Source organism: Pomacea canaliculata, linkage group LG2, assembly GCF_003073045.1.
Source record: "Pomacea canaliculata isolate SZHN2017 linkage group LG2, ASM307304v1, whole genome shotgun sequence".
NCBI lineage: Eukaryota > Metazoa > Mollusca > Gastropoda > Architaenioglossa > Ampullariidae > Pomacea > Pomacea canaliculata.
The window spans coordinates 10,528,846-10,551,342 of record NC_037591.1 but is presented as its reverse complement, the minus strand read 5'-3'; the positions used below and the strand labels follow the sequence as shown (position 1 = coordinate 10,551,342).

The 22,497-nt window shown below is 44.1% G+C and overlaps 1 long non-coding RNA gene across 1 annotated transcript in view; it reads left to right on the top strand.

The window, feature by feature from the left end:
- The window catches only part of LOC112556612, a 148,026-nt gene that overhangs the window by 22,471 nt on the left and 103,058 nt on the right, over positions 1-22,497 (top strand). Inside the window, exon 2 of the long non-coding RNA XR_003097787.1 lies at positions 20,063-20,082. This is a non-coding gene — a long non-coding RNA (uncharacterized LOC112556612). The remainder of the gene's footprint in view (positions 1-20,062; positions 20,083-22,497) is intronic.

Genomic DNA, 22,497 nt, shown 5'->3' with positions numbered 1-22,497 from the left:
ACTTAGAAAGGATTAGAAACTCAAGCAATGACACATCTGAAAAAAAATAATTTACATTCGTGAAAATCAAAAACGGCTTTCAGTATTTTTTTTTTTTTTTTGATAAACCCTGTAGTTTGATGGAGTTTTATCTAAAAATAATGTTTTAATAACAATAAATATATTTTCTTGTGCATTTATCCATATTATGTTTTTGTCTTATTTTCTTTCCTGTAATTCAAGTTTAAAAACATCCGCTGGCAGAGGTTGTGATATGAGCATCCTGTCTACAGTGACCTTTGATTAGAAAACTGAATTATTTGTCCATGAACGATAAGTAAACAAGTCAACACTTCTTGTAAAGTACACGCGCGCGCACACACACAATCCCAACAGTGAGGTGCATACTGGCGCCAGTTGCTTGTCACGTGACAGAAGATACTACTTAAAAGTGACAGTTGTTACCTGGGAAGCAAGTGTAAGAGGCGATAAATTCAAATTTAAATGCTTCGGTTCCAAACAATTTACGCACTTTTCTACCCCGGTTGCATTTTTTCCCCTTGTGAGGATCTTTGTTATTCACGGGCAAGCTAAACTGTTGCACACCTTTAGCCAGGACAGGAGGCGATGAATTGTCATTAAGTTTTCAAAAGTAATTGGACCGTCAGTTACCTGTGAGGTGAACGTAACTCGAAGCACGAGATTGCATGTCAGGGAGTGCAGCCCGAGCGTCTTGTCGAGAAGTCTTACGGACCACCTGTCGAGCGGGGAGAGATGGGGCGGTCTAAAAATAGACAACTCGGGTACAGTCACACCCCGGATAGTGCACTGGCTCACTGCACTAGAAGCTTCCAGGCTCCCTACAGAACAAAGAACCATGCGATGAAGACGGTTTTGCTTTCTACATCAACAAAGATGATTCGTGTCTCGAAACAAATCGAGAGTCCGTAACTCGGGTATCGCTAAATCGAGGAATTCGCGTATCAGTTCGATGCTGAGCTCATTCGACTTATTTTTGTCTTTCACAAATTTTAAATGAAACCTCAAACAGCGCCTCTATGAAAAAAAAAAAATCTTTTGCATGCTTATTTAAATCAGTCCTGACCAGGAGTCAAAGATCCGACGAAAACAGGGCGAACGACAAAGTGAAAATAAAACAAAACAACAAATAAACTTTTTGAAGAAGGCTTGTTGAAAGCAAATGCTTGTACGTGCAAGAAACAAGATTTGCGAGAAATACACAATGATTATTTGAGCGACAATCTCTTGCTCATATTCACGGGTAAAGCTCGACGCCCTGAGGGTATGGAGGAGCACCCCGCCATTCCTGGCTTCCTCCTCTTTGGTGCCTCCATCCTTGGAGAGCAGCAGGCTGTCAGTGCGAGGATATTTTGTTCCTCTCTGTTGCTATGCTAGTTCATAGCTTCCGTTTCCAACCTCGGTGATTACAAAAATCCCCCCGAGGGTTAAATATAGCCTCGGAAAGTGACGTAATTGAGAAAGGTTTAACGGTTTTTGCGGCACGTGATGCTGGCAAGAGTCTGACACAAATGATGCAGTAGAAAACGCATTCTGGTATGTGATGCTTAAAATATTTTCCCAGTTTCTTTGTTGTAAACAAAAGTGTCCCGATTCCACCTGAAAAAAATTCTGAAGAAAGAAAAAAGGAGTTGGCTGAGTGGAAGGTTGGATAAGGAGGAAGGACTGAGTGATGAGGTGAGACAATAAACTACCTGAGGATTATTTCAATATATTTTCTAATAAATTTGCTGAAGGAAACTTCTGACGGATTGTAATTTTATGTATCAGATGTATAGAGGTGTAAGTAATTACAATATTTCACCCTGTGCACGCATTTTCCGTCTGGCGCGTGGTGTCAGAATGCAATCTTTGTGGTGAACAGGGTACGGCCATGGCCCACCCGAGCGGTGTGTTATCTGGCAGTTCGGCAGTACCCGTCTAGTCCCACCTGAACTCCTCGGCTGCATTAGCTGCATTTCTGGTATAACCCTCCCCTCTTCAATCCACACCACTACCACCACCACCACCCATGTGCGTGCACGCGCACCACGAAGGGACTCGGTTCGATTTTCTTCCACCGAAAGATCTTAAGACTCATGACCATGTCAGTTGGCGATGGCAGATGAAAACCTGTTTATATTTGTGGGGAGAAGGGAGTACAGGGTGCAGTTACATTTACTCTGCAGGATTTTTTAGCACCGGGTGTCTGTCTGACTCCGTGCATGTGCCTCCTCTACACTGACTCCTGTAGAGCGAACCTTCCAGAAAGTTTTCTTGTAGACAGAAGCAGAAGATATTTTTTGTGTATATGCATATGTATTTATGAATGCATGCGTGTGTATCCGTGGAGCCGAGAGAGTTGGTGAGGACAGGAATTTCCGTTTTGCGGCCTAAAAACAAAACATACAAAACGAAAACCATCTGGTTTGGGCTTCTCGAGCATTCGCATCAAAGGTGCATTCCACATTGCTCGGGCTGCCATCCTTGTGCAGAGACTGGCATGGAACACGCTCGCCGACAGATGGCCCGACACACAGCTCCCTTCCACGTGACCTTTGGGTGAGAGAAGAGTCTGCGTCAATTCATACTAATGTGGCGGCCCCTCTCTGAAGGGAAAGACTCGAAAAAATATACTTTCATCTTTCATCTTGTGTGCATCGTCGTTTGTTGTGTTTTCACGCTGAATGCGCTGGCGAGGGCTTAGGGATGTGCCATGGAGACTGAGGTATCTACCTTGTATATGTGCGCATGCGCTCGCGTGCACAGCTGCCTTAATAACTGGGTTAGTAGTCTAAAAAAAAAAGACTAGAAAACAGCTGGAAATATGCAATTTCTACTGTCAACATCAGTTCCATGTTTCGGTTTTCCACCGGCCAGATTTTCAGACTTTGTTCATCAATGTTTTTACACCCTGCTTTGTCTCTTAGAAGGTCGTGGAAATAGTCTGGGAGGAATAGTTTGGGAGTAGGAGGAGGAGAAGAGGAGGGAGGTCATCCTATCCAGCAAATCCTTTTTTTTTTTCCAATTATTTGCTTTGCAGTGCGGCGAGCCATCAATTATTCATAGCAGCTCTTACGTTCGTTTTGGTACGTAGCGGCTCGGATAAGTGTGAGCGGTTTATCGGGCCCTCGCAACACTGGCGGCCTATTATTTATTTATACAAGAAACTCGTGATCTTCACGCTGTGGCTACTAACGATCGCTCTGGGGGTCTGCCGGAGGGAGAAGCTCCTCCCTGTCCCTTTCTTGTATAAGTCGGTGTCTCGCAAACCTTTGGATGCATAGGTTTTAAAATGGAAAAATTTTCCCTCCAGGACTAAAACAAAAGTTTTCTTTTTAGAGAGTGGAAGAAGAATAAAATTACTTTTATTATTTTTCTCGCATTCTCTCTCGTCTTCACACTTGAAGGAAGGATGTCTGCATGGCCTGGTCGTTCTGTAGAGATTGAATCCGCTAGACTAACAGCCCCGACACTAAGGGTTTCAGGGGTTGTGTCCAGCTGGAGTGGAAACGAGCGCCGACGAGGCAGAAATTTTAATAACCCAGCTACCTGGGCATCGATCTCTGTCTGGGTAAGCGGAAAGATTGCTGTCTCGTGTTCGGGTGGTGTGGCACGGCCGCCACTAAAACAAACCTGAGAGACGACTACTTCTCTAATTTTCTTTTTCTCCCCCTTCCACTTTTAATGATCTACCTTACAAGGATGGTAGCGACCGTAGGTGGAGTGGGTCGAAGGTTGATGAGTTACCTCATAACCTGCCACTTCATCATCCCTCGTGTACCCCCTTCCCACCTTGCCTCAGGATCTCAAACCACCCCTCTACCATCACCTCCTCCCCTCCTGTATTGACTTTCTCGCCCACTTTGCGTCCACTTACTTTATCATTAGGCGGGGAACTTGTGGCCAGTCTGAAAGCATTCTTAGTAGCTTTAGACTTTGGCTACATTAAGCCTTCACATCCTTTGGCCTTAATCGATACATACCCATCTTCTTCCATCTTTCACTCTGCGTGCGTGTGTATTTGTGTGAGAGAGAGAGAGGGGGAGAAAAAACACGATAGACGCAAAACGCGAAATTTGTTGGACACAGCTCCGTGTTTCCTGTTTGCCATGAGACATTCATTTCAAGCTTTTCCCAAATGGTTTACCAAACCTGTTTGAGTCTGGTCTGCGGCCATTTTGCCGTTTTAGAACCTGAAACAGTTGGCTTGTGGGCATGACAAACCGCTGTTTTCGAAAAACATGTTTTCTAAACCGGAAGCTTTGTACACACCTGCCTCGTTTTAATAGTTAATCTGAAATGTGAATAAACTTTAAGCTTTGTGCACACCAGGTGGTTTAGCCACATTTCAGATTAACTACTGTGCTCCTCGAGGAGTGACAAGGAGCAAACTAAACTAGAACGAGGCTGTGTGCACCAAGCTTCCGGTTTAGTCACAGTCATGTCTTAGGCTCGCCGAGACTAACAGCGGAGAACTTCGCAAGCGTTGGTCTCGGCAGTTATCAGTCCACCTTTGCACGTCCATGTTATAACTGAAGCATCCCCAAGGTGCGATCCACGTGACCCGACCAGGCTGCCGAGCAAGATAAAAAGTATCGCGATTTTTTTTTTAATTCGGTCGATGTAATCGAAGGGCCAATCGCCTGAACCCAGTCCTCGGTGGACAACATGCGAAACGAACTGCGCCATTGCCGTGGTGGCTCCGTGTGCGTCAGACGCGGGCGGCGCCTGGACAACCCCGCAAACGTCGCGAACGTGCATTCAAAACGCGAGGTCAGAGTTCGCATCGCGATCGCGAACGAGAGAGAACGCTGCGACTGCGGACGAGGGTGCATTCCGCCATCTGTTTGCCTTCGCAGGCGCCTGCTCGCGCTGAACTTCATGTCAGTCGTCGTACTTTGGTGGCTGCGTGGGATTGCGGAGATCTGCCATCGATTGTACAGTGCTGCCGCCTGTAATAACGGGCAGCGGCCATTGTACCCTATTGTGTGCCGACCTCCAAGGTGGGTTGGGGTGGGGTTGGGGTGGGGTTGGGAGGTCCACGAGAAGTGTGGCGCACCTTCATATTAAGTTGACATGCTTTTGTGTGTGTGCTCTCGTGAGTTTTGTATTTATAACTATGAACACTTAAAATAATATATGTATATAATATTGTGTGTGTGTGGCAGTGCGATGATATGACGCACGGACTAAACAGTTGTAAAAGGAAATGGCAGCTGTGCATTGTTTTCGAAGAAACCTTATCCTGGGCAAATAAACAGACATGGCTTGTTAGACAGAGAGCGAGGCAGGCTGCGCAACTGTTGTTTGAAAAGCGATGACAGGAGTGAGCATGGTTCACAACAACAGCGAGAAAGACGAATGAGCATTTCTGTCGCCGGTTGGTATTCTAGAAAGTTCCTAGCCACCGAAGACTGCGATTAAGATCATGGACAATATCTTATTTTAAAAGTTAAACACTTTGGATAGGCAAAGGATAAATGTTAATTAAGTCTAGAGAGTCGTAAATGGAGGTATGGCAGCAACTGCTTCTGAAAGCGCTCTGTTCTTACATAAAAAAAGAATAAGCATATTTCCAGTATATTTATTGCAGAATTATTGCTGCACTTTTACTGTTCTGAAACACACACTCACATTCACATGCACCCGTTTCCCTAGAAACACACGCAAGCACAAACACGCACACCCGACATACCAAATTCTTGGTTTTCAATATCGTGATTAAAAACAAAAATCGAACGAAACCATTCAAACGGTCTCTCAAGAAATTTTACGGCTGAATTGCTTTCCCAGTTCACTCGAGGCGTCAGGTGTTGCTCGGTGGCAGTAATTTCAAAGAGACCCAAAAATAAACGCACGCAGACAAGGACAGATGAGGTGCCGGGTACGTGACGTCAGCGACACGGAGGAAACATCATGGCGTCGTGGTTTGAAACGGAGGCGACCAGCTTGTAAATGAACATGTGAAAACGACACCTTGAATTAGTTGCTTGCGCAGGTATCACGTGCACATTTTTTTAAACCAGTAGTTCCAAGAGGCATGAAAATTTTTAATTTAATCTCTCGTGGAAGCAATAACTGTTTTTTCGGTATTTAAATAATTAATTCCGTACAAGAAGTTTTAGGCAGACAGGCGCAGTCTTCAGGGTTTGATCGATGGGTGAGCCAATACAGAGCTTGATGCTTGACGTGTTTTGACAGCTTCCTGACGCCCTCTGACGGCAATTGACACTAGTTGATTGTTCTTCTTCATTCCTTCCTAAAAAGAATAGTGAGGGAGTTTTCAGAGTTCTCACGGCTTGTTCAGTTTTGTGAAGATCCCACTGGAAAAATTGTGAGACAAAAATATTGAGTGTCAGTTTAGGGGGCGGAGTTAGTCTCGCTTCAGTTAACGTCAGCTTCCAAGATTGTGCTTGACGAAGCCTCGGCTACTACTTATCACTTAGTCCCAGTAAAACACACACTGTGAATTATTATATCTCTTTGCAAAGGACGACAGGATATATAAGCTGTCCAGTCTTCTACATCATCGAATCCATGGTGAATAATTATTGCCGTTAGTATGATCTACCTTTTATAGTCACTTCATTTTATCAGTGTTTTTTTTTTTTTATTCTTTAACTTCATGCGCAATCACTGGTGGTGAGGACGTAGATGATGGTTCTTGGAAACTTCCGGTAACTCTCGTCTTATTGTCGTAATTTAGAAATGACTCGATGTAGTTAGCTTTCCAGGCCCGCATGCGCAGACGGTAGCTAAGTTCTATTTCGCTCAGTGGCTATCACGAAGCAATCAGCTTCACTTCTAATTATTTGCGATCACTTAAGCTGATTTAAGGTTATCGGCGTCTAGGGAGGCGTCGTGCATCCGGCTCCACATCGCTGCACATCACTGGAGCGAGTCTCTGGCAAACTTGCGGTCACGTGACGGAATGGTCGAGTTTCCATGTGGTGAGTGTGTAGTGTTCATCTCTGTCCAAGGAAGTAGAAAGCAAGAACCCTAGTTCGGACAAAGACTGTATGTAAGTGGAGTAACCATCTGTCCGGTATTTGCTGTGACTACAAGACTTGGGGTCACCAAGGTCGCTCAGTGTGTCCGCTGTGTGTACAGTTTGAGAGCAGTTGCCATCAGAACAGCATCGACAGTAATGAAGATGTCTCGGGTTACACAACTTAGACATCATGTCAGGAGTTTCAAACGATAATATACAGTCCGGATAACAGGTGTGTCATACGATCCATGCCATCTGTCACATTTTATGAGCACCATTAATCATCAGGAAGGATTAGTGATGCGTGTAAGTGCATTTTTTTCTTTACCTGAGGCTTAAAATAATTTTTTTCCAGAGGATTAAATATCAGCTTGCAGTTACGATCCTAACTGTTGAAGTTTTCCTAGGAGCTGTGGGATTTGTATGCATGCATATGAAACGATACCAACATCAACATTTCATGTTCGCGATTGTCGTCTTAATACATCATCATAAGAAAACAAACTTCATTGATTCTCAAGTCACATTGTCAGCAGTAATCAACAGAAGCGAAATAAAGAGAAAAAGAAACAAAAAATAAATTCTAAGAAAGGGTATTTTCGTAATCATGTCAGATTAAGACCTGTGCGGAGTGGCCAAGTTGTTAATCTGATCGCCAGTGACTGTTCGGTTCGGCGACTACTTTGAATTTTTCATTGTCAGATAGGTGGCGCTGCTTCTCATCCCTCCAAGGACCTGACTCACAAAAAGAGGAGACTAAAACAATCAGTGAAATGGATTGAGTCTCAGTCGGAGAACTGAGAGAGAGGAGAGAACAGTTGGTGGAACTTTGGTGGATAGTCCGTTGGTGTTTACAGCGAAGCAATCACACCATGTCGGTTTCAAAAGTCGATTTTTTTTTCGATCTACGGATGGGAGGAGCAGGGCAGGCAGACAGACAACACAGTCCCTGGGCTTACCGGCGAGACAGTGACGTCATTTCCGGAACCGGTAATGACTACCGGCTCTAGCTGTCTGCACTTCCCCCTCCCTCACGGGTACATACGCACACGCACACACTACGTCACGCCCATTCCTGAAAGTAGATTGAGAGCTAATTTACCTTCCAGCCTGCAGTAAAAAATTAAATAAATATATAAAAAAAATAGTAAAAATTAAAGATAAATCAATGAAAGTGGACCTGAACAGACAGTAGCTTTGATCACGGACCTTCAGTCATGGCTACTGTACAAACATTTCGAGAAGCATTCCAGCGCTGTTTCCAGTTTTTAAAAAAATTGTTGGACTTTGGATTGAAATTATTGCTTTTTTTTTTTAAACCATCAGTTTATGTCTTCAAGGTCCAACAACTGCTTTAATAATTCGCACCATAAATAAACTGCCTAGTGTTTGAAAGTAGTTTCAGTACCCGACTTCGCCTGAGTTGGTTTCTGCCGCTTACTCATCCAGTGAGATTTTGTTTTTAGCTTTTTATCTGACGCTTCATTTCGATCAAACTTATTAATAAACAATGTCGGGCTAGCAATGTTTTTGATAAACAACATTAATGTAGTCAAATGGTGCAACGCTTGCACTTGATGTCCTTTTCCTAACTTGACAGGTTGACAGTACATGTTTGGCAACCGGGGAAGAAGTGTTGAGTGAAAGGGACATAAAAAACGGTTTGCCACCATCGGAAACTTTCGCTCTTTCTCTCCTTTTTCACTCTCTCTCTCTCTGTCATTCGTATCTGAAATTACATCGTCCATGTTTTCTTTTTGTAGTAATTTCGTTTCAATATGATAACAGAATGAAAGAAAATAAACATACAAAGCAAAACATGTTGCAAGCGGGACATAATTAAAACTAATATCCCTGCCGAGTTAGGTATCTGACAAGCGGTGTGGACTTTATAAAGTTTTAACCTCCACCAATTAAAAAAAAAATAGCTAGGATGGATGCTTTATAGACACGATTCTCTTTTTTCCATTCTTATAAAAATAATACTCTTAAAAACTACTGCATTAGGCAAAGTTGAAAGTATTTCCAGTCTAAACTCATCACGCAAAAATTTAAAATTCTTTAATTTATTTTTGCTTTGTAATTTTTTCTGCATCGCTTTCTAATTCCGTGGAATGGGTTTAACGCTTTTATGGATGGATGTAACATAAGCGGTTCTCATCAAACTTCCAGAACTTTCTTTAACGCTTAAACAATCCGCGATCTGCGCTGTGCACTCTCGGTGCATTGGACCACAACACCCCGAGTACTGCTTCTGACCCCTGCCCGTCCCACGATTCCATTTGACGATTAAATATTAATATCCATTGCGAAAGGACGCTGTGTGCATCAACCCCTGCCAAGAACGATCAAGAAACTGTTGGCAGGATGCGACCATTGACCTCTCCAATTGAGTTTCCTCCTTGAAAGCGCGACAGTAAACTTGTTAACAGTCGTCTCCCCCTGGACCTGCGCCTACGGAAGGCGTGGTGCGCGCGCAGCTGGGAGTGACGACACACTCGCGCCACCACGCGCCAAGCGGCGTAATGTCTGCTGGCCGAGACCTCGCGAGAGCGCGAGAATCACTCGCAGACCTTCCAGTGACATCACAAATCGATACCGCCATTTTTTTGGAGGGGAAGAAGGTGGGGGGGAGGTTGTGAATAGCTAGAATAAATAAATAAAAAGTGATGTGATGGAGTGGGAGGCGTGTGGCGGGAGTGATGTAAGGGTCAGAGTGGAGTTGAGATTGCACCCGGCGTCACGTGGACTGCAGCAGGCAGCTGGTACTGATGCACATTGCCGTTGTGTAAGAGCAGTCAATCCGGGAGGGTAAGGGGGAGGTTACTCGAGAAGACTCGTTTTGTCCGACGATTGTGGAACCTGATGCATGTGAAATGAAAGGGGGTTGGGGGAGGGGAGGGAGGAAACTTGTTTGTTGTAAGCGACATTTTCTTTCAACGAACTCATCAGCTGTTTGAAAATGTATAGAGATTGTGTTCTAAAAATAAAGTAATTATTTGTAAGATAAATACGAGAAAATAAGGATTTTAATTAAACTTTTTTGCTCGGTTCTGGTCTAATCTTGACTTAATCGTGTTGTTCTCTGTAGCGGCTTTTTTTAAATAATAATAAAGCCAGAAGCTTCTCCACACTCTCAACCCACATTGACCTCAAGTCAAGAAGAGACACTGTATAATATTCACAATACTGAGCAGTGTGAGAAGATTTCAGGCTGTACAATAGTTGTAACCCTGGACACACAAGCTTTGGTAATGCTTCGGTCTCTACAGGAATTGTTTCGTTCGCTTTTTATTTTCTCACATTCACTGTGATAATAGTCTCTGCTTTGGAGAGGGACGCTATGTTTATGTTTCTGGTTGTAACATACTGACCAATCAGAACCTGTGTAAGGTTTTCTCGAGGAAATTTCATGTTGCGAAAATCGTAGAACCTGTGGTGTTTTTGGAAAGTAGGAAATGGCGGAAACTTCTGTGATGAATTTCCGATTTTCTTCATTACATGTCATCACGGTGCAATTTGTCGCAGTGCAGTTGGTGGTCCTGTCTCGGAGAACAGGGAGAGAAGGAGGTTTCACCCCTCCCCTGTCCACTCCACTCAGCACCCTCACCAACCTCACCAACCTCACCACCCTCACCACCCTCACCACCCTCACTCTGTTGGCGAACGCTCTCACTGAGTGCAAAGAAACCTCCGGCTGCTAGCGTTCGCCATTGCCAATGCCAGTCATTACCAAAGGATAAAACGCATGTGGCTGTAAAAATTTACGGCTGGCTGTTCGCTTCCAGCTTGTTTCATGTCTCTGCAGGTCATTTCTCGGCCATGGCATCCTGTTTGTGTGACTCAGAAGCCCTATCTTTCCCTCCTCTCCTTTCAATAGGAAACAACGTTGGGGAATGGCACTGTTAGCGCTGGGAGGACTCACAGACTCGGACATTCCCTTAATCGATGCCATGCTTGCCTCCTGCACAATATCCTCACATGTAGTTATGAGCAGGACAACACTTTCGTTGTCGAAGATGAGGCTGGTGGTGTTGAATGTTAGGCAATGCTATGGGTAGCCCTACAACAAAGTCCTTCTCGGCGCCGCCATGATGGAGTAACGGACTAATTCCTTCGTTCTTCTTACTCTCTTGATAAATGCTGCGAGGTATTTCAGAGAGGAGTTAAAATTCTAGCAAGCCACTGACAGCACCTGGGTACAGGAAGTAGAAAGACAGAACTGCCCACCGCTCCATCAGAATGAGTCTTTAAATGATTAAAAATAAACAAGGACAAAAATTGACAGCAGGGTGAAAAATTGAATAGCTAATGAGATTAAAATACGAAATGTTTCCTGCTAAACAGCATAAAAATAAACTAGAAGAAATATGGGATAAATAGTAATTATTCCCCACAATAAACTTAATAATTTACCAGAAAGTTCCGCCAGTCCTTTAAAGCCCTTTAAACGTTACGTCACACGCATGCGCACATTGTCAGGAGGTAGGGGTGGAGCGGGTAGGGGGAGTGCGGAGAGAATATTAGACATGACACATGAATAAACCAAGACTAAAAGATTGTAATCAAAGTCTGTTGCCAAATTGGTGATGCCCGCAGCAGTCGCAGGATCGATTTGGAAATCGTAAAAAGGAAAATTGCGTGAGGTGCCCCTGGTTCAAGAAACGTTACCGATGACAGGCACGGAATGTAGGACTGGGCCCAACCACGGGCTGTGACAGGGCGCTGGCAGACAGAAGCAGAAAGTATTGACCACATCGATTGTTGGCAGAGATTTTCATTTACACTGTGACTTACTCTGGGATGGAGGACAGGGACAGCGGTAGAAGCTTCTAGGAAATGGTGGAACATTTCTGTGAGTTTTAATTTGAATAGGAAACGTTTAGGTGGAGGGGGTGGTTGTTGTTGTTGTTGTTGATGCTGGTGGTGAAAAGGAATGTCATTAAACCATTCTCAGATGTGACTGTAGGAAGAATGGAGGAATGTAGGAAGAGTGCGAGAGTTACAAACGGAGCCGAGGTTTCGGGCATGAGGCGTGGAAAGACGAGGGATCGGAAAAATAAAGAGGGGAGGGGCCAATAAAGAATCATCAGAGTTGAGAGGAAGAGGAAGAGTGAGGCAGAGGATGAAGAGAAGCAGGAGGTATTGCAGAAATTAAGATGGAAAAAGGTGGATAGTGAGGAGGGAATTACAAGTGGAAAGTGAAAAGGAGTAAGAAAAAAATGTCAGGTTATATTGAATTTTTTAAATAATAAATCGCGATTAGGAACCTCGTCTATAGTCTCCACAGCAAAAGTCGGGTTGGAAGACTTGTTTACCTTCTTTTCGCCTGAAATACACAAATCCTGTTTATGAGCTTGGGCTAGTAATATGCATTGTTTGTCCTTGTGTCTGTGTGTGTGTGTGAGAGAGAGAAAGAGTGAGCTATGCACGTGCTCACGTGCGCCTTGTGTACTTGTATGTGAAAGAGAAAGAAAGAGTGAACGATGCAGGCGCTCGCATGATTGTCTATCCAAGGAGTTAGAGTGCGGGGGTGGACGTTAACCTACACAACCCGTGTACAAAGCTATTACTTTTTTAATTCCCTCCTCTCTCTATCCCCTTTCTGCCTTCTCTCGTTTCTGCCCACGCCCCATCTCTCCCTCACCCCTCCCGCAGCCATTTAACCATCTCTTTTCCTCTGTCTTCTTCTCGGCCGACTAAATCAGAATCCCCGTAAAGTATTCGATCGGGGCAACTCGTTAAACCCCTGTCTGCAGCGATCAGCCAGCAACTAGTTCCGGACTGGAACTGAGCCAATTTATGACATGCCGCTCCCTCGCCTGAAATCTTAACGGGATTCTGCAGCCGGGCTTCCGACCAGACTGTCCAATCGGACAAACCTGAGCTGGTCTCCCCTGTGAGCATCAACCCTTCGCTTCGCACGATGAGTTTTGTTATTCGCGTTTAGATGTCTCCGTCTCGACTGTCCTTCCTACACCTGTCCGCGTCCAGGCTGTAATATTTTCTAAACCCAACTAACTACCCGGTAGATACATGAAGCATGGAAGCTGTGTGAGAGAGAGAGATACTCTTCTCAGGAGGCACTATGAAAGAGATGTGTGCAGAGAGAGATGCATGTCTTGATGGTAATCGGTTTGGTGATGGTGGTGGGAAGGAGGACATTGAACCACCGTATTCATGCCATCGGGATAGTCATTGGGTCAGGTGACCCAGCCCTCCGTCCCTGATGTGATAATGGTGAAGAATCAAAGGCAGCTGTTAGCAATGTGTTACCAGACAAAAGCCTACGTTTGACACAAGAGAGCGCAGCTATTAACCGGCTTTTGTACAGTTTCTCACCCACTTAAGTTTCTGTGTTGACTTTTTGTCTGTTTTTTTTTTCCTTTTCTATTGCCATTTTTTGTATTTTTTTTTCCTGTTCGCTTTTTTGCACGTTTATTGTTTTCTTTCCTTTTTACTTACTTTCTTTGTCTGTTAATTCTTTTGTTTTTTTTATTTTTTTTCTATTTTCTTTGGGGTTTTTTTTTTCCTTCTTTGAGGATCAAGAACAGTCTTCGTTGCCTGAGTACAATGCGTAAACATCGTGTACACCTTTTCCGACAGAACTGATTCAAATCACATGACCGTTACGATTACCTTGTCAGACGCTAGCTTCAAGAAGACTGACCCACACCAAGTTTTATTCCGTTCTTGGTCAAGAAAGAAAGAATGACTGATCGTGTGGACGAGTGCGCCACGGACTCTGGCAATCGACGGAAGCCAGGTGTAACGTCACGCCACGTCACGTCACGTCTGGTGTAACGTCACGTCACGTCACGTCTGGTGTAACGTCACGCCACGTCACGTCACGTCTGGTGTAACGTCACGTCACGTCTGGTGTAACGTCACGCCCGCCTGTCAGACGCTGGCTCTAGGACTGGCTCACACCCCGCATTATTACCTTCTCCATCCAGAAAGAATGATTATGTGGGCGAGTTGGCCGCTGAATCTGTCAGACGACACCCTCCCCTTCACCCTTCTCAAAAAGATATTGCCGGTAGAAGGAATTTTTATTTTTACATTCATGCACTTTTCACCCTAAGTACGCGTTTAACAAACGCAGAAAACAAGTCACCTTGCTCCATTCCTTTCTGACGATAGGTTTGGTTTCTCCACCTAAAACAAGACCCAAACAAACAAATGTATAAAAAACCGAAAGAAAGGAAATGCTGGTTGCAGCTTGTCTCTAAAGGTTGCATCCATTGACAGTTCTGACATAAACTCTTGTCTTGCACCAGAGAGACAGACCATAAACACCAAGTTAAAATTGCAGCCCGCAGGAAGAGCAGGGGAGTAGAGGGAAGACTACACCAGACTGTGGTGGTATCCACCGAGACAGCCATAATGCATACAGATAGGGTTTTAATAGAGCGCCAGATTAATGTCAGGTCCGAGAAGAAAAGGCCTTGCCTCCGCCGTTTGAAAGAAAATGGCAGCTGTGACGTAGTTTGTGGCATTCAGGGCGAGGCTGTGTTGTGTCCAGTCGAGTTACCGCCAATAGTTTAGTCAGGTGCCGCGAACATTAAAAACAAAGCAACAAAAACTGATGCACTTTTTTCTGACCCTATAGCCCTTTCGGTTGCGGATGTCGGCTGGTCCTCTTTGAAGCCGGGTGTACTGTTGATGGACTTGGGTTGAGGGTGGTGGCTGGGTTGGGATGGAGGTGAGCGTGGGTGTTGTTTTCCAAAAATATTTTGACCTCAGATGTAGTCTGGTTCTTATGGACCCCTGAGTCCACGTTCTTTGCAAAAGAATCTTCGCTCTCTCCCTACTTCCCTGCCTCTTGCATTTTTGCAGAGCGTTTCTAATTGGCAAATAAGAATTACCTGGTGAAAACATCCCCACTTCCTCTTTTTATCTGTTGTGACTGCATTTTCAATTATGATAATGACGAGTGATGAGAGGAAAAGGACTGAAACGACGACCATATTGGTAGTGGAGGTTGCTGCTGGTGTCTGAGTTGCTGACATGTCGAGAGGAACATGAAACATCCGCTTGTTGATGAGAGGATGATTTGTTCGTTATAGTTCCTTGAGTTGTACTGAAAGACAAACATACAGTTTGTGACAAATATAAAACAACAATAACAACTTTTTGCGACGGCTAACATACCGTCTTGTGAGCACATGCTCAGGGAAATGTGAGAAGTTCATTCAGAGTATGAAATAAAGTAAATCTGGGAGTACAAGGCAGCCTGAGTCAACAGAATTCATTTGCGTCTGAGCAGGTAACTGATAGGGAACCGACACCAACTCCATTGAGTGAACGCCAGCTTGATGTCACAAAACATACTGCCAGGGGTCACGATCAACATTTTAAGAGCCCCTGGCATGGTTAGTTGAGAAACTGGAGCAATGGGGTCTTGAATATTTATCAAGCTCAACTTCTCGAGTGCCAAACGCGGAGAACAATGAGATGCGCTTGAGGGAGAGTTTCATGTCAGGGCCAGAGATAGGGATGCTGACTGCTGACTTCTCACTGCACCCCGCTCGCCTGTGTGCATGCGCCCACGCACTACCTGCAGAGAGTACGTCGGTGACGTCACAATTCACGAGTGTTGGTCTCGGGATCACGTGACACTCTTTCACGATCGTCTTTAACCGAGACTTTAATTCACTGAGTCCATGTCACGAACAGTACAATCACTTGGAACGCATGCACATTCTTTCGATCAAATAATAATAAAAAAAAAATGCACCCTCAAACCCTCGTTTTGGCCGTCCAGGTCGTGATGTAACAGTTTCCTGGACGAAGGACTTTTAACTGACAACATGACGCACACCCTTCTGATAGTATTCGACTCATATCTACGTTCCAAACACGTTTGAAACACGTAATTCAAAAAATCCATGCGGAAGAAGGGGATTGAAACAACTATCTTCACTTCCGATCATTCAATAGAACGAATGATTTTCCTTCACACTGATTATTTTTTATTAATACGCAGTCGAGCACTACAAGAGATCAGAGCTGGGCCTGATTCTAAAGAAGTTTGTTTTTTTACACCAGGGCATGGATAACTAGCACACGAGCTTCAACCTGTGTGAAGTAGTGTTTTTCAATGTTCCCATTAATAATTAATATTAAGCTGTTTGCAAGGCGCGAATGAGCTGGTACGCCCTCGACACAAACGTTCATGACAATAGCCACACTAACTAACGAATCTCATTTATCTATATATATATAACAGTACAATAAGGTTTCATCTTGATTAGAGGAATTTACAGCAGGCGGGATTCAGAACCGGGTAGGTACATCTCACAGGGCAATGACCGACTTCGTGCTCGCCATGTAGAGATTTCCCAATTCTAGCCCTAAGCAATTACACTGGTGAGTCAGAGCTCGAGAATGTTCTTTTTTAACCCTTTATGTGTGGTAGTGTTTACAAACATGATGACAAGTTTGGGTTTCACGTGGACAGGTCCTCGACACTCCGCCATAAACTGAAAATGTTATGCCGCCGCCTTTCCACGCAATATCTGACCAGTAATAAAACAAAAAGAAAATGGTTTTGCAGGCGATTTCTCTTGCCAGAACTTTTCACACTATCATTTTGTAGCCAACAAGTTTAATAATAATAGTAATGTAACATAATAGAAGCTGATACCTGGCTGAAGGCTTTAGACTTGTCACGATGTTGTCGCCTGGCTTGATACAATGAAGACGCCATGTCCGTTATTCTCTCTCTCTTGTCTGTAATTCTCTGTTTAACTATTCTCCGTTCTCTAATTCTTCATTGTTCATTTTTATTTTCTCATTCTCATGTGGTTCCTCTCACAAACACACCCACGCACACGCAGAATGTTTGGTGTAATCAGTCGCTTCCACACCCCACCTTCATCCGGTTGCCAGCCCACTCTAACGACCTTTCATTTCATTTGTTAGTTTAAGTTGCCTAAGTTTACACGAATGCCAACGGACTCATCAAGGTATGTCTCGTAAAGGTAAAGCTAGAGAGAGAGAGAATAAATAAATCACGGATGTAAATAAATAATGGATATGTGACGTCCAGATATCGACCGAACGGGTAGATTATTTTTATTCTTGAAAACAGAGGAAGCCGGAAGTTATTGACGGTAGGAAGATACAGGTGTATTCATCAATATTTAGAAAGACTGGGGAAGATCAGGAAGAGAGAATAAAACACAAACACATACATACACACATGTTTCAGTTTTCCCATTGAAAGCAAGCCAAGAGTAAGAGAGTATACTATGAATTCCTGATATATTTAGAATTAATGTCAGGTAATGCTTTTGAAATCATCGGTTGAAGTGTTCGAAGCCTGAAGTGTTGCTTAGCCTGGTTTTCTTTATCTTATTTATTTTTTTTGTTTTTGAATTTCCTTCCGCTTGGAGGTCCAAGGCCATTGCCATTGTGTACGACCATCGCAGAAGTTCATGTTGCAAATCTTGGAGTCCATTACCCGGAGTGACTCACAGCTCGTTTCACATTATTGACTCATTGCTGCCACTACCCTGCTCTCAACGCTGGACTCTTAACAGTCTTTTACAGCACCCGGTTAGGATGTGACCCATTTGCCTCCCATATTTCACATCCTTAAGGAGCAGAACGCACAAGCTATTAATTCATACGGATATCCGCTTTTTCGATTTGAAAAATGTCGGGACCTTGGAGGGAAGCGAATTCTAAAATTGAGAAACTCAGGCAAACGTTCTGAGATCTGCAAACAGTCGCTGGTTAAATAATGAAATAGGTAAACATTTTATTTATTCATCTGCCTGACATTAAGGGATTTTTCCTTTCTTCCCACATATATTACAGGAAGTAGGGTTTCAAACCTTTGACCGGTATTGAAGACCTACCAACGCAGTACATCCTGACATCCGGGCTTTTCTCTCCATTATTCACAAGGTTAATCTGCTGTCTGGAGCTGTCAGAAGCTGAAATATGAGTATATCGCCCCTTCCAAAACGAACCTTATGGAGGGAATTTACATCCAGGAGTTTTCTCTTCGCATCCCACAAAAAAAAAAAAAAACCTCCGCTGACCTTAGTTGTTTACGGGTGTGCGATTGGTGCAGGGGTAGTTTCCCACCTTACCCGAGAGGTAACCATGCCCGGGATGACCAATAAATCAACGTAGGTATGGAACCCAGTGATGACGTGTTCACCAAAGTAAAATGTCTGTCATAGGTGGCGTACAACATGTCACGTGTGATTGAACACACTTGCGCAGGAGCCTGGGTAAATTCATCATCAGATGCTGCTCGTTACTCACACTGCCTTCAGCTGGTTACATACCTTGTTGTAGTTGGATTCCCCTATGGCCTCGAATTCTGTTTACAAAGACTTACCTGTGAAGGCAGTGTAAACCCTAAAGACTTTCAAAACACAAACCAAGGCCACAATGAAACAGAGGTTTAAGAGAACAGATGGAGGGTGAAGGGAGGAGTATTCTTTTGATACTCATGGTGTTGCGAGGATTTCCAGGACGCACGTCCCGGCATGAAACACTCCGTTCGTTTGCCGGACACTTCACCTTGTTGACCGGTCATGTTTGCCGGACACTTTAAACAGTTGACCGATAGGATGTGAGTGCGTGCGCACTTGCTTTTTTTTTTCTCTCTCTTTCTCATCACCTCTTCCTTTCTCTGTTCAGTTGCGCTCCCTGCCTGAAACATCGGCAGCTGCTTCTCATCACAGAGGTCTCCGACGTGAAACAACGCACGTGCGAAAAAGCGTTTGGAGGGGAGGGGAGGGTCGTCGAGGATGGGTAAACAATCTAAAGAATAAACGAATAGTGATATACAGTGGAAAAATTTTGCCCGAGCGAACAGCGTGGGTGTTACAAAAACACAAAAATGGAGGAGTAAACGAGGGATGACGTACAGCTCCACCACGTAGTCCACGTACCGTTCCCCGTCTCGTCGCAGTCTCTCTCTCTCCTCCCAACCCTCCTTCCCTCCTCACCTTTCCCGGCGTTGCCTTGGCAGCCGTCAACATCGACTCGCTTCCGCCTTGGCCACCGTGCGTCGTTAATCATTGGCCGTGACTGGGACCTGCCGATTCCACTGACCTGACCTTCCACAGGTTCGGCGCCTTCCGTAGAGTCCGGCATCAACCGAACACAAAGTGCAGGCTGAAAAAAAAAAAAAATTAAGTAAAGCACTTTTTTTTTTTCGCCGAGAACATGTCAGGCTTCTTCGCTTGTCCTCTTGTTATTGCATACAGCTTCTGCGCAGGCGCGATGACGTTACGCAGGCGTGCGCATTAATCATCCTCTGTGCACGCGCTTAGCCAGTCACGTTCTTAAAGGAACGTTAATTTTCCAGGACGGGGTCTCCAAGCTGCGGCTACAGGCCGAGAGAAACACTTGGACTGGGAGGGACAAAACCCCGTTGCACTCCGGGCGACGTTGTCCCCTGACACTGTGGCACTTGTCAGTTGAAAGTTTATAAAATCCATGACTGGTCCCACGGCGACACTAAAAATTTGATATTTGTAAGATTTGTTTGTATTCTGTAGACATCAGCTTCCTCACATGCACGCGCGAACTATTCAGTTTTTTTCCTCCCATTGAGACGAGCAGCGTTGCCAGATGACTGACCTTTGAACTAAGCAAGCAGGCAAGCAGATTAGGTGTTGTACTTGTCTGTACGGATAGTAAAGCTGGTCTACATGATGATGGAGAGTTATCAGGTTTTGAGAGGAGGGTTTCAATGTTAAAAAAAAAAAAGACTCCCTTGATTTAAGTTGGGGATTAAAAAAAATTGTTCTGTCTCATTTTTACAAATGATGGAGACTTGAAAAAAGAGTGCTTCTATTTATTTTTTTTTTTTTTGGAGGCGAGGGGGCAATATTGTGGGCATCATGGTTTTCATTTGTGCTAAACTACAACACTGCTTTTAAGCTGTTAACATTTGCTTTCATTTTCACGATTGACATTCTGGAGCTTTGGCATTTGTCTTAACAGTTACACTCTGCCCTCGTCAGAAAACCTAGAGTTCTTCAGAATTACATGATGCTAAGTATTTCTCTGTTACTTATGTTTTGTTCTCTGTTTCAGATGCTGCAGTGGCGATAAAGGTGAGTACTCTTTGCTTTTCCTCCCCGAGGGTTTGTCTTTTCAGTCGCTTGTATGTATGTCCATTCGTCGTTGTATCTATTTGTTGTATCTATCTCTCAGTCTCTCTCTGACATCCAGACGTGGGAAGGAGAGGTAGAAATGAGAGAGAGAGCATGAAAGCATATTTTCAAGTCAACTTTGAACCGTGTGTGATCTTGGTTTTCATGGGTATCGATACGAAGATGGATAATCTCTGTTCACTTTTGTTCAATAGTCCAAAAAAAAAAAAAAAAAGGACACGCATGTCTGTGTGTCTGTGAATTGTCCTCGCGCATTTAAGCACTTTATTCTTATTCCAGGCAAGCGCGTGCGTGTTTGTGCTTCAGCACGTGGGCTCTATATTAGCATTGCAGGTTTCGATGTAACCAATGTGCTGTCACACCCGCACCCATATATTTACACCTGAAACCGCCCATTGCCTCCCCGTCAACACCCGTCAGTTATTTCCCCTTGCCCACCCCTCTCGTCGGCCTCTGGGACCAAGTTTGCTTTTCAGGACAGAAGAGCTTCATTTCATTCTCCCATCTGTCTTGCACTTTTGCATGCGAATTTAGCATTTTTCCACCCCCGTGCAAAGAGAGGAAAATGTTGGGTATCGACAGGTCGTAAAATTGAACTGACATAGAAAAGAGAGAGAGAGAAGAGAAGAAGAAGGAAAATCGTGGCAGCTTCAACTTGTGCCTTTGCTCCTATCTAATCAAGCGTACGCACTCTCTGTAAAGATGTGGGCGTTGGCGGAATTTCAAGCCAACGGGTAACGCCTTTCTGGAGATTTCTTCCGGCGTTTGGAGGGAGACAGGAACAAGAAATTCTCGTTCTATCGTGAGATCTCGCCGCGTTATTGCGCCCTGCAGTTCTGCTTCTTGTAAACGAAAGTGAACACGAGAGCTTTAACCCTCTCTCCCCAACCACCCCAAAGTGTACTAAACTGAAAGGTCCGTTTTCCCCCCATCCCGTGTTGGGGGTTAATGCCGGAAGTTCTTTCTTTAAAATGGAGACGTGTGCAAGAAAGACGAAAAAAAAAATGTTGAAAGTCGGGTACAGGCGGGTGAGACCGATACCACAGTCACAACAGCATCAAACATTTCACGGGTGTTTACTGTCGGGTATACGGGTGCTTACCGTGTTTGTGGAGGGCGCACACTTGGCGGTACGTGGCTTTGATCGCCTTGTTAACAGGTTACAGCCTTGACATGAAATCCGGGGCCTCGTGCTGGATCGATGGACTAGTCGATCAGGAAAAATGTGATCACGTGACCATACGAGCGCAAAATGCAGTGAAACGAAAGACAGGCAAGGAGAGCTCTGGGCAGCTGTACATTTTATAGAAAGAAAACAAAAAAATCAACGAAACGAAAAAAAAATGTTGAAATTCATGGCTCAGTTAAGCCTTTTGCTACTCTGGAGATGCCGTGTCATTTTTTTCGCCTTAATTCTTGAGATTTAAGAATGGGGACCGTTCCTGGAAAGGAAATTTTGGGGGATTGATGAATGCATTGGCTAGCAGTGTTTAACTCCTCCCGATTCTACTCCCCTCCACCCTATGAGAGAAAGAGAGAGAGAGTAACATTTGCGTGCATATCTCTGGTAGGCTAACGCTTTTTCCTCGCTGTATGCATCTTCATCCTCCCTCGACGAAGCAAGCGAAACGAAGAATCTGCTTGGAGTCAAATTGAGGCAATTTTAGACACAAGAGAGAGAGAGAGAAAAGCCGTTGTTGAGGAGGAAGGGAGAAGATAGAGGAAAGAAGAAAAAGAAAGAAAAAAAAAGAAAAAATCTACTTACATTCACAAGTGTTGTTTTCTCTTGCCATGGCCTCGTCTGCAAGTTTTGAAGACATTTTTCAGTTGTCGCCTGGAGTTGTTTGTTGACAAGGCTTCAGGACGGACATTAAAAAAGCTTGAGTTTTTAGAGTGATGCGCTAAATACTGTTTCTGTCTAAAGGGAAAATGCACGAGGAAGTTTTTCTTGTAAGACTGACATTTAGTTTCTTTACCCACTTGAACTTCTTTCCGTAGTTTCTTCACTGATTCGGTCCATTTATGTAAGAACGGCACGAGTGTTGCAGCTAAAGGTATAAACGGGTCCATTCTTCAATACTTATATATATATAATATTTAAATAAAATTTATCCTTTATAGGAAAGACATTAAGAGCCTCTATTTTTTTAAAGTTTATATCTTGGTCATGGTGCTTCAGTTTATTCGAAGACAAGTAGTCTTTGACAAACAGTAAACAAAAACAATACTTTTGGTAAAGTTCTCAGCCGGAACACACCAACCGGCGTACCTGTGAGGTGAGCAGACTGTTTCTGACAACTTACAATGGTTGAGATTCATGTCGAGGCTGTAACCTATCACTGCAGGCTTCACCGG